Raw genomic sequence first — 13,122 nt, 5'->3', positions numbered from 1 at the left:
TTTGCAACGGCTAGTTTCTTGTAGGCTTGTGAAACCATCATTCCCCTGACAACGTACTCAACTCTGATCCCATGTTTATCTTTGGTCCATATAAAAGCGTCCGTCTTTCCCGACTCTTGACCTAAAACGAAAACGGTTACCTTTTTACGTGCATGTATTCTTCCCTTGCACTCAGCACACACTTTGAGATACGCTTGCCTTTCGATAAGCGACATCAAACAAACAAACCGGTCACAAGGGCACCGATGGGTCGACTGATTTCCAGGTCCTGTATATATACGAGCTTTCCAGTATGCTGAGCATTCATCACAAAGCTCTACATAATTAACATCTTCTTGTTTCCAAAGACAACTCCATTGTTTTAACAAAACGCTGGTAGCCGCAGCCTCTTCTGTTGGAAGCAATGACAAAATCTTCATGAATACATCATCGGGCAAATCACCTAGATTTTTCATATTCCTTTTTGATATTTCTCCTGCTGAAGAGATTACACACTGAAACATCAAACAAATTTTAGTGACAACAAATTAAGATCTAGATGGAAAAAAAAAACAAGAAAACAGACCCAAGTTATCAAATCAAGTATCTCACCAAACCTTCCTACTAAATACACAGAGACTATTGTTATTAGACGTTTACTGTTTGAAAATCAAATCAAGTTTCGTACAAACCTTCCTTCTGTGTCACGGCCAAGTAAACCCTAATTTCACAGAGGCTTACTTTTTTCTTTTCTTCCTGTTTGGTGAGGCATGGAACTTAGGCCATCATTATCGCTAGGTTTCAAAGGGTTTCTTGGTGCTTTTTTAATAACTAGTATTTGGGCCCGTACAACGTACGGGTAAAGAATTCCTTTTCTAAAATATTTATGTTTTTTTGTTAAAATATATAAACAGTACATAAATTGTTTCCCACTATTCCTGAGTGTGCCAAAACATACAGCAAAGTGTTACTATGAATTTGCAAAGTCATATATTGTAGATAATACACCCACAAAATGATAACAACTTACCTCAACAATGAGCAACTCTCTATTAACAATAAGCTAAGATACCACTATTAACAATACTATTACCTTAGTTTTCTTTTTCTTTTTGGAAAAAGGGCAAAAAATAATATTCCGCTGCGTATTACCTTAATTTCATCCCCACATCACTACAGATATGTCATTTTCACGTTCTTTAATGATAAGATGAGCTAGTTTTTTTAGAACAAAGATGAGCTAGTTTTTTGCTCTATATCCATAATATCTAAAATTTAACCCATAAAAAACTTTATAACTTTAAACCTTTCCATGTTAACTGAATGAAAGTGCAAAAATATTTAAACAAAAAATTCATAAAACTATCTCGATCTTTGTTGCTGCATTCACAAACGATTAAGAGAGAGAGAAAGAAAAATACAAAAGATAAAGTAGTTAATAAAGGAATAATGATATAGGCAATGAAACTGATTGGATCGTGCAGTGAAATTAGGAGTAGTGGAAGTTTATTGTTAGAGAGTTATTTTGTTCACAGTTTTTTTTTTTTACTTTTTCTTGGATTCACCTCCATAGAGTGAATTCCATAGGGTGAACCTTTAGATTCACCAATCAATAGGAATTAGTTATTTTAGATTGAGTATCTTTTGAAAAAGGAAACAAAATAATTGTCAAGTTATATTATATTTTAAAATAAAAAAGTAAAAATAAATAAAAGTAATAGTAATTGTATAAATGTATTTAAAAAACTATATATAAATCCTAAGATCTAGAATTTATCTAAAGGTTTAAGATTTAGAATTAAAAATTCAGTGTTTTTATGATTTAGAATTATGAATTAGAGTTTATGATTTATCCAAGGGTTTATGGGTTACCCAAGGGTTTATGAGTTAGGATTAGGGTTTAGGGTATAGTTTTTTGCTGGCGGATTTAAAATTAGTTTTCAAAATTTTTTTTTTGTTAATTACTATTTTTATTTATTTTACATTTATTTTAAAAACATAATGCAATTTGACAATTATTTTGTTTCCTTTTTTAAAATATACTCAATCTATAAGATAACAAATTTTTATTGGTTGGTGAACTTAAAGATTCGCTCTAGGGAGTGAACCCAAGAATAACTTGTTTTTTTTAATTTTGCAATTGGTTCAGATTTTTACCGTTACATGGATAATAATTAGTTTTAGTTTTTATCCTACTTTTTAGATATGAATATAGATAACGGCTGTGATGACTTGCAGAGCATGACTTGATGAATATTTTATACGGCTGTGTTGACTTGCAGAGCATGTTGTAAATAATTATACTGTAGACAAAGTATTCTCAATCTCTTGATGATCTTTGATGTACTTTAAAAGATTGTATTATTATTTACAACTATTTATACGATTGAAGTAAGATATTTTTTAATACATTCCACGTCCTTTTGTATTTTGCTATAAATAACTGAAAATATAAGAAAACATTTTTATAGATAAAAAAATATAGTTCAAATAAGAAAGGTATTATAAGTATCTTCAAAAGTAAAATACACAATTCCATCAACAGTTCGTATATCTTCGTAGCTGATTGAACCTTTGATATTGTTTAAAAGAAGCCCTAGATAAAAACAATTCAATTGGCTTCTCATTGGTCTTGCTATTAACTTACATCCAAACTCGAATATTGTGAAGTCTGATTTGTCTTTTTTTTTTTGAAACATTGCCAAAAGCCGCATCTGCATGTGTTGTTTCTTATATTTGAACAAATGTGGTTTCCTATATAAATATAAAAAGTTAATGGATTAGTAAAATAGTCAATATGATGATGAAGACATGACTTGTGACAATCACCTTTAGTGATTTGCTAAACGGGGTCGTAATATGGGGTCACTAACCTTGGGTGAATAATACTCTGCATATAACAATCACTTGTAAGAAGATATATCATATATATACAAATAGGGACGTAACATGGAGTCAATAATATTCAACAATCACCTATATAGTGATAAATCTAATCGATGTTATCTACTCAACGTACAATAATAATTTCAAAAGGTATTACGATAACATTAGTCTAAAGAAGTAAATCTTCAAAAAAAAAAAAAAAAAAAACATTAGTGAGTATTAAGTTTTGGTGCTATCAGAAAATTTACCCCCTTTAACCACCTTTGATGATATCTCAAGTTTGAACGATGCTTCCAAATCTTGAGATGGTGAGCGAAGTTGCAGGTCTCTGTCGTTTTCTTTCACATTTGTGCTCCCCATCTATAGCAAATATGTATAGGATCTTTAAAAAACATAATTGACAAAAGCATTTAGAAAAATTGATATCTATAAATTGATAAGCCATAGATTACGTAGTTGTGCTTATGGTTGCACGTGGGTAGTAAATATTACGTAAACGTTATATTCTTGTTGCAGGACAATGAGACACTTACTTCTTCTTTTTGATAAGGTGATGTAGCTCCTTGGTTTGATAATTCAACCACACATGAAAAATGAAAAGTAAAGAAGAAAAAATTTTAAAGGCAAGATGGTATAAAGTTTTGTTTGCCGTAGAGAAGAAAGTAAAGATGATTTGCAAGTTATATAGGAGATGAAGAAATAGTTTCTGAAGATTTGAGTCAACGTGGGTTAACTTTTGAGAAAAATTAGGAACTTAATAGTTGACTAGATTCTGACCCGCTCTTTAAAGAGCGGGTATATTTTTGTTTTAATTTAATTCTCATATTTGTGTTTTCTTTGTGATTTATTTTTTTTTTTTATAATCATATTTATGTATAAATTTTAATCAAAATATATTTTATTAAATAATAACAATTTAAAAATTGATCCGGTATATCGTCAGTCTAATCCGCCAGAACCCGCCAACTCGCGGATTTTCAATTTTGTTTCGGTCAAAAGATATGATCCGCACAATCCCAAACAAATTATTTGTACCGGCACTCAGCTCATTTAATTTTGCGATTATTCAAGGGTTATAATTTTTTTTTAAATAATTATTTAATTTAATTATGATAAAAATATAAAAATATATTTATAATTAAAATTATATATTTTAAAAATTTTAAATTGTTTTTTAATTATCATATTTTAAAAAAGTGTTTACTTTTTTATTTTTTAAATACTTTTCGGATCGGTTGATACCTGCAATCTAAAATCTACCAACCCGCACCCACTCCAAATCAAATACTTATAATCCGCATCCGCAAATCAATTTTTTCAAATAGTTAAATCAAATTTATGATCCGCTCTTAAAATGATGGATATATTTTTTGTTTTATATTTTTTAAGAAATATATATTTTAAAATAAAATCCAAGCTGTAGTCAATTATATCTCTTAATATTTAATTTTCTCTAGGATATATTTAATTTTTTTTTCTCATATCTCTGAAATATAATTGCAAAAATATATAAAATTTGAAATTGAGATTAGTATGCTAAGGAGTTCGATATAGATAGATCTTTAAAATAAGAGTTTAAGTTCCATGATAAAGTGTTTGATATACAAAAAATATGACATTCTTAGAAAAATAGGATTTTATCATTATGAAACTTTTTTGTTGTTGTTGCAGTTATATCTTGGCATATATTTTTTAAGAAAAACAGTTATATTTTTAAAAAAAAATATATTTCTAAGAAAATAGGTTGTTGCAGTTATATTTATAGTTTCCATGTATTTTTAAAATTAGACTCAACTATTATCAATTGATCATACTGCTAAATTAATAGAACATATTTAAATTAAAGATATATTTGAAAAACCTACGCAAATCTATAAATTATAGTGATGGTCCTGAAAAATAGTTATTAATATCTAAAACCATCTAATAATAAATGTAGTTGAAGTTGTGGGTTCCGTGAATTTAGGAATTAAATTGAAGGTTACGGAACATTTAGATTAGTAATAGGTACTTGCGGTTATTTTCAATGGCCTTCAGATTTATAAGTAGGTTCAAGAATGTTAAATGAAGTGTATTAAAAGAGTTATAAAATTAAAAAGATGGACACAACTTTTATCAATAGGACATACTCCAGAATTAATAGAATAGATGATTTAGATGGCATAAAAATAGGAGATGTACGAACAAAATGTTCAAAAAAGAAAATATGGGATGTACAGAAAATTAGATTGTTTTAATTGTTTTGTAAAGATTTTCCAGATGTTAATATTTTATTCGCCAGGCGACTTGCGCTTTAGTAATAGAGATCGGTTTGAGAAAGCCCAAAATAAAAACCGAATTTGTAATGGTTTTGCACTAATAATGGTGATCCATTATTAGTGTGCTTTTTAATTATTATTTTTTTTTCAGAAACAAAAAGCATTTTTTTTAAAGAAACCGTTTCATGATTTCAGGGATAATGATGGCCTTAGCTCTTTTGATTTTTTCAACTTTACTTTTTTTGAGAACATATTTTTTTAGTAGCGGATGCAAATATTTTTAAATTAAAAATGTTTTTCTTTGTTCAAAAAATTAAAAATATATTTATTTGATAAAATGTTACATATATATATATATATATACATGTATATATATATATATAAATAAAATATATTTTATCAAATCAAAATTAAATATAATTGGTTCAGTTCTCTTACATGGATAATTTTGCCATGCTTAGTTTTAGGGCTGGGCGTTCGGGTACCCATTCGGGTTTCGATTTAGTCCATTCGGGTTTCGGGTTTTCGGGGTCAAAGATTTCAGCCCCATTCGGATATTTCTAAATTTCGATTCGGATTCGGTTCGGGTTCGGATAACTCATTTAAAAAGTTTTTAAATTTTCAAAATTCATTATGTACTTTAAATTTTCAAAATCTATAAGAAAGATAATATATTACATATAAATTTTCATAACATATATGTCAAAATACCTTAATTTAACATATAAATTGGTTTTCTTTGAATATTTAGATAAAGAATCAATAGATATTTAACTATTTTGGTGTTTTCAATATACTTTAGCTATTTTAAACATTTACTTTTGACTATTTGCATATATTTTCCGAGTATTTTGGAAAACTTAAAGGTATCTTATATATTTTTAATATTTTTAATATACATTATATATAAAAATAATGTATATATTTAAGTATATAAATTTATTTCGGATACATTCGGGTACCCAAAATATTTCGGTTCTGATCGGGTTCGGTTTCGGTTCTTTAAATACCAAAATTTTGAACCCGTTCGGATATTTAATCAATTCCGGTTCGGGTTCGGTGCTACTTTTTCGGATCAGGTTCGGTTTGGTTTTTCGGGTTTGGATTTTTTGCCCAGCCCTAAACTTAGTTTGTTGAAAAGAGCAGGTTTGATGCTAAATCGAGCAGTAATTCGAATAACCGAATTAACCAAGGGTGAAACAATTAAGAGTATTTCCACTCTATATCCACACAATTTACTATATTTAGTGATCTACTCTAAGGGGGATGTATTCAATTTAACATTTGATGTGATTTGATTTTTAATGGAGTTTTTGATGATTTTAATAAGTTGCAGAGATTTAGGTGATTTTTATTAAACTACTCTAGAATATCACCTAAAACAATGAGATTTGAGTTTTAGTTTTTTTAACTAATAAACTCCACTCAAACATCCTAAAATCACCTCAAAACTTTAAAATCTCACAACTTAAAATATTTTCAATAACAGTGGATTTCAGAGTACTTTACGAAATGTCAAGTTCAATAACAGTGGATTTTAAATGAGTTTTTAAAATTCATGTTTGAATAACAGTGGATTTGTCATTTTAATACAAATCACCTGAAACTCTCGGTTGAATACACCCCCCTAAATACACTTTTTGTCTCATAGTTTTGTTCACTTCATGGTCAATTTTTCTTTCAAAGTTTTACTGTGTTAAACAAATCCCTAATATCCAACTTCTTTTAGTATTTTGAGCAAATTTTAGTATTTTGAGCAAATTCACTCAACAATTAAACCGGGTTATATATAAATATCGGACCAAAGGGAACAAGCCTTCTTCTCCTTCGGAGTCAGTCCCCGTTTCTTTGCGAGAGCAGGAGAGGACGATTTGGTACCTCCTCCTCAGGACTAAGAGTCCTCGCTGAATTACTTGTTAACCTTCCTTTCCTTTCGGGGATTGTTTGTTGATGGCAGAACTGATGCTCTCAAGATTTATACTGACGAGGAACTCACTGATATGGGCCATGAAGGAAGCCTTTAAGGAAGAAGATGATGATACTCTTTCTCTAAACGAGCCTCAAGCCGCCTTTCCTCCTTATTGAGAAACTTTCTTCGACTCTCCAACCGGCCGTTACTACGACAGGCCACCTCATCATCGATTTCATTGGTACCTAACGTCCTCTCTGTTATCTTCTGCTTTTTAGGTCTTTCTTGCTTGGACATCAAGTTAGAAACTCTACTTGCTCTGTTTGTTATCCTCTGCTTTTAGGTATTTCTTGTCCCTACTTGCTCTGTTTGTTATCCTCTGCTTTTTAGGTCTTTCGTCTTTGGACAGCAAGTTAAAATGTTAGTAGTATCTATTAAAATCATCAACTGAGATTTTAATGAAAAACTAGATACTATGTTAGGCTTAATCTAATAAAAGACTAAATCTGAACCATGAAACGTAGAGATCAAGATGTCTGCATTTGGCCTCATAAGACAGAGAGGACACTGTAGTGCCAGAAACCTGAAGATTGTCAAGGGAAAGTTCAGGAGCGGAAGAGATCTCTAAGCAAATCTGATGCTGTTACAGGCGGAGGTAGGCATCCGGGCCTCGACCATCTCACCATCAAGGCTCCGCTAACAAACTAGATGATTCAAGAGGATGAGGCTGTTGTTCCAAATTCAAAAAAAGGAAAAGCAAGCAATGAAGAACAAGAAGATATTGAAATTTTAGTTGGTGGTTTAAGCTCTTGAAACTGTAAAGAACCGGAGCTGGAGCTCTACATGAACATGGTGACACGTATAGGGCCACACTCTAGTTTGTTAAAAGATGGCAGAAGAAGAGAGTGAAGAAAAACAATCCTCTAACTAAAACTGATATAAAAACTGTGGTTTGTTCAATTTTACTGTCACGGGAATAATAGTGTGACTGGTTTAATAAATGCATTAGTTATGGATGCCAGTGGTTATGGTTTCAACTTGAGGCTAGGTACTCAAACCGCATAGCCTCTGGTAGGCATGTGAAATACGATATATCGTGTGGGGTGACATTAGTACTAAGAAACTTGGGAAGACGACCTATTTCCCCACCATAACTATGACATAGTAATAAATGTACACACAGTTTCGACCTCATCCTAATTGCACACCACCAAAATATAACAACCTATTTCCACATACGAGGAAAGTTTGAAACTCGTTTCTCCCTAAACTTTGAAAATCGAACTAATACCAACAAATAGCGGTTTAAAATTGGTTAGTGTTCTCTAAACCTAAACTTAACCAATGACTAACCTACTTAAACCAAAAATTACCCAATTATGACCCGTTTAGAGAATGAAAACCCGATTAAATTAACATCAGCCAACCCATGATCTGAGTTAAACAAATTACAAACCTTAAATCATTAATCCTGTAAGGATTTGCCTTCGAATTTGATATCAAGGGGATAACTAATTCTCCACACCAAAAACATGACCTCTTGCTCGAGCGTTAAAGACTCCACTCGAATTTCCAGATTCACGATTCATACTTTTTAGGATTTGGGAAACGAAATCTCTCTCTGAATTTTAGGGTTCTAAGCACATGAACTCGATTTTGGGGGATTTTAAAGGGGTTTCGGGTCGGGTTTAAATTGGTCCATAGTCGGATCTTTATCTGGTTCGAGGTCTACCAATATAACTGGTTTACTATCGGTCCATGTAATAAACCATTAAAACCAAGCCAAATCTTGGTCTGTGAGGAAACGAGTATCGAACTTTCCTTATATGTGGAAATAGGTTATTATACTTTGGTGGTGTACAATTAGGATGAGGTCGAAACTTTGTGTACATTTATTACTATGTTATAGTTATGGTGGGGAAATAGGTCGTCTTCCCAAGAAACTTTGATAATCAATCATAGCTGAAGGGAACACATACAGTCAGATACATAGACATCAAAAGAAATTTGCAATATATTTAAATTCAATCAAGACCATGCAAAAATTAAAAGGGACTTTGTTGTCCAAGGATATAAACCTACCCATGTTTCTAAATCTACAAAAAAAAAAAGGAGAAAAGAAGAGAGACAAAGTTGATATCAAAACTAAAGTGAGAGGCAGCGGCTATAGTTTAACCTTGTCTTCCGCCTGACAACGAACTCAATTTGCATCGCATGTTTTTCTTCCAGCCTGCAGGTCCATATAATAGCGTGCGTCTTTCCCGACTTTTTACCTAAAATGAAAATGGTTGCTTTTCGAGGTGCATGTATTCTTCCTTTGCACTCGGCACACCCTTTGCAATTGGCTTCACCATTGAGATATGACATCAACAAAGCAAACCTCACTTTCATAAGCGGACAGGGGCGATACCTCTCAAATTTATACGGACGCTCCCCCCGACGACAATACTGTACAGGTTTTACAGATATAAAAAAATTCCAGTAGGGTGAGCATTCTTTACAAAGCTCTACATAGTCAACATCTTGTTGTTTCCAAAGACAACGCCATTGTTTTGACAAAACGCTGGTAGCCGCAGACTCTTTTGTTGGAAGCAATGACAAAATCTTTATCAATAGATCATCAGGCAATTCACTTAGGTTTTTCATATGATCCTTTTGATATTTCTCCTGCTGAAGATGAAACATCAAACAAAGTTTAGTTACAACAAATTAAGATCCTCTCTCTAGATGAAAAAAAAACAAGAAAATAGACCCAAGTAATCAAATCAAGTTTCTTACCAGACCTTCCCGAAACCTCCCAAATCCAAAGAGACTAATGTTATCAACGTTTTACTGTTTGAAAATCAAATAGAGTTTCGTATCAGACCTTCCTTCTGTTTGACGGCCAAGCAAACCCTAATTCACAGAGACTTGATCTTTTGTTTACCTATTTGATGAGGTATATCAAACTTACTCTTTTGATTGACTTAGTTATAATACGGTTTTCCTTTTATTACATGGGGAGATTGGACGAGTTCAATTCGTGATTCCAACTTTACTTGTTTGGACCGTATTTCCCTTTTACTAGCAGATGTAAATATTTTATAAAATATAAAGATATTTTATTTATTTTTTATCAAAATTAAACATATTTGATCAAAATTAAACGTATTTGGTTCGGTTAGTGAGCCTTTTTTTTTGAACACCGATTTAATTAAACTTGAAAGAGTTAGTTGGTTACATTCAAGGCATCATCAAGAGCCAACAATAAACCAGACGCATTCAATGCCTTCTTGGCTAACAAATTTGCAGAAGTGTTCCTCTCACGAGGGATCCACACAAAAACAAAAGAAAACAAAAGCAAAGGAAATCTCTAAGATATATGCGACATTAATTCCATGGAGGTCTGGTGGTCCCAAACCAGAGTTGATAATCTTGATCAATTGAACAGAATCCGACTCAAACCGAACCGTCTTCATCTTCAGTCTTCTGCATTCAAGTAGCGCTGCTCGGAGAGCCATAGCTTCTGCCTTTAGCGGTGATGAAACGAAAGCAGCAGAGTCCTTGAAAGACAGTTGTTGTTGGGGCCTTTATTACTCTCTGTCATTGACCCTCGCGGTTTGATACTTCAATTTATGTTTTTATGCATGGATCTTTTTAAGGGTTTAAGGAGAGACCTTTGGGTGATTGTTGTGGAGCTGGAGGTCAGTACAACTTCACTATCGGCGAGGAGTGTGGATACGAAGGAGTTGGGTGTTGTCCAAATCCATCTGAAGACATTAATTAGGATGGTTATCATTTAACCGAAGCTACGCACCAAAAGATGGCTCATGGCTTACTCAAGGGTCCCTATATGCAACGCCTGCTTTCGATTGGTCCTGCCTTGGCTCTGCATCTGTGGATACGGAATCTTCGTTTACTAGTTGAAAGACAAGTGTTTTTCATCAGTTAAAATTATCTTAGTAGTTCAAATTTTGATGGAAAGAACTAAGATTTTAATGAAAAAAACCTTCAATATTAACATTTACATACTTATCATTTGACCAAAAATCAACAATTTTTCAATTATCCTTAGCAAAGTCCCTTGACACAAAAATTATAATAAAATATGTTTAAAGATTCTAAATTAAGTCCTACCGATAATGATACTCTTAGTTTCGTCAGGGAATCTGTAACCACCTTCCGCCTGACAAGGTACTTAACTCTGATGACATGTTTTTCTTTGGTCCATATAAAAGCTTGCGTCTTTACCAACTCTTGACCGAAAACGAAAACGGTTACTTTTTTAGGTGCATGTGTTCTTCCTTTGCACTCAGCACACCCTTTGAGATACGCTTGACTTTTGATAAGCGACATCCAACTAACAAACCGGCTATACCTGCTCTGATAGGTCGACGGAGGCTTGTCAATAAACTCATCTGGAGATTGTATAGATCTACAAGCTTTCCAGTATGCTGAGCATTCATTACAAAGCTCTACATAATTAACATCTTGTTGTTTCCAAAGACACCGCCATTGTTTTGACAGAACGCTGGTAGCGGCAGCCTCTATTGTTGGAAGCAATGACAAAATCTTCATCAATAGATCATCGGGCAAATCACCTAGTTTTATCATATTCCTTGTGATATTATAGTTACTCCTGCTGAAGAGAATGATTACAACAAATTAAGATCGGTCCTCTAGATGGAAAGAAACAAGAAAATAAGACCCAAGTAATCAAATCAAGTTTCTTACCAAACCCTCCTCAAATTCAAAGACTATTGTTATTAAGTAACGTTTTACTGTTTGGAAAATAAAATCAAGAAACAAACCTTTTTCCTTCTATGTGACGGCCAAGCAAACCCTAATTCAGAGAGACTTGGTTTTTTTTCCTGTTTGGAGAGGTATCAAACTTAGCTCTTTTGAACGACTGTATACTACTAATATGGTTTTCCAATGGACGAGTTCAATTCCTGATTCCAACTTTACTTTTTTTTTTCTTGGAACTGTTTCATTTTTAATAGCAGACGTAAATAGTATCCTATAAATTATAAAGATATTATTATATTTTATAAAATATAAAGATATTATTTTTTTATTATCAAATTAAAATATATTTGATCAAACTAAAATTAAATGTATTTGGTTCGGTTCTCTCATTTTTTTTTTTTTTGTCACAGAAATTTTAATTAGAAACTAAAAGAGATTTGAACCCAAAAATGGCTCAAACCCAGAGTCATTACAAAGATAGATGGGCTTGAAGAACCACTTTTACTAAGCCATGGTCTTTTAAGTCTTCCGAACTAGCGAAAAGCAAAAAAGAAACAGGTGCAAAACCAGAGGAGATCGATCGGATGCTGCCAACGCTGCCAATAATACCGATGATTTCTTTTGACTGGAGGTTGCCGAAGATAGCTCTAACGAGCGTTGAATTGTCGGAGAGAAACCCGAGTGAAAACTCAAAGGTTTTCGCCATGTAGAGATCAGCTCTAGAACCGACTATATTGACCCGGGAGACTAGGTGAATCTCGAATGATCCGGAGAGCAATACGATCGATAAGCAAGATGTTGAGGCTGTTGAAACTATTTTCTTCTCCCATACCATTGGTGAATTGGACACTGATCTGAACAGAATGGTTGACATCGTCGGAGGGAGTTGTTGGAGGGAGACGCTTGGCAAGATGAAGCATAGTGATGTAGCAGATGGTATAATCAAGTCAGAATCACACATCTCGACATTACCGTGTCGGATGCTGTTAGTAGTAACCGGAAGAGCTCTCAGCCAACAATCAATATAATCATTGAAGTTTAGGAAAAATGCAGGAAGCGTAGCCAATATGGTTATGAAACCCATTATCCAAATATGATTTTTAAATTTATGAAGCATAGGCCCATACCATAAACCAAAGCCCAGGCCCAAAATACTCACAAAAACACTTAGGGTTTTGTGGCGTGATGACTCACGTGCGCCGTCTCTCGATTCGCCGGAACAAGCTACCGTTCTCTCATTAGTCTGTAGAAAAGGAAGGAGCAGGTCTATGATCCGGTTCGATGATTAAATCCACCAGTAATTCGAATAATTGAAATTAACCAAAGGGTGGTGAAACAATTAAACCGGGTTATATATATAAA

The 13,122-nt window shown here is 32.9% G+C and overlaps 2 long non-coding RNA genes across 2 annotated transcripts; both read right to left on the bottom strand.

The window, feature by feature from the left end:
* Nucleotides 1-2,399: 2,399 nt before the first annotated feature.
* LOC130498629 (uncharacterized) lies at nucleotides 2,400-3,623 on the bottom strand. Its single transcript, XR_008937534.1, has 3 exons — nucleotides 3,399-3,623; nucleotides 3,114-3,225; nucleotides 2,400-2,869 (listed from the first exon to the last, which is right to left on the bottom strand). It is a non-coding gene; the product is annotated as an uncharacterized LOC130498629 (long non-coding RNA).
* A 5,452-nt stretch (nucleotides 3,624-9,075) lies between these two features.
* LOC130498470 (uncharacterized) lies at nucleotides 9,076-10,131 on the bottom strand. The gene is made up of 2 exons (XR_008937363.1): nucleotides 9,811-10,131; nucleotides 9,076-9,702 (listed from the first exon to the last, which is right to left on the bottom strand). It is a non-coding gene; the product is annotated as an uncharacterized LOC130498470 (long non-coding RNA).
* Between the last annotated feature and the right edge of the window lie 2,991 nt (nucleotides 10,132-13,122).

This window comes from Raphanus sativus, chromosome 8, assembly GCF_000801105.2.
Source record: "Raphanus sativus cultivar WK10039 chromosome 8, ASM80110v3, whole genome shotgun sequence".
Lineage (NCBI taxonomy): Eukaryota > Viridiplantae > Streptophyta > Magnoliopsida > Brassicales > Brassicaceae > Raphanus > Raphanus sativus.
This window is presented reverse-complemented; position numbering and strand designations above follow the sequence as displayed.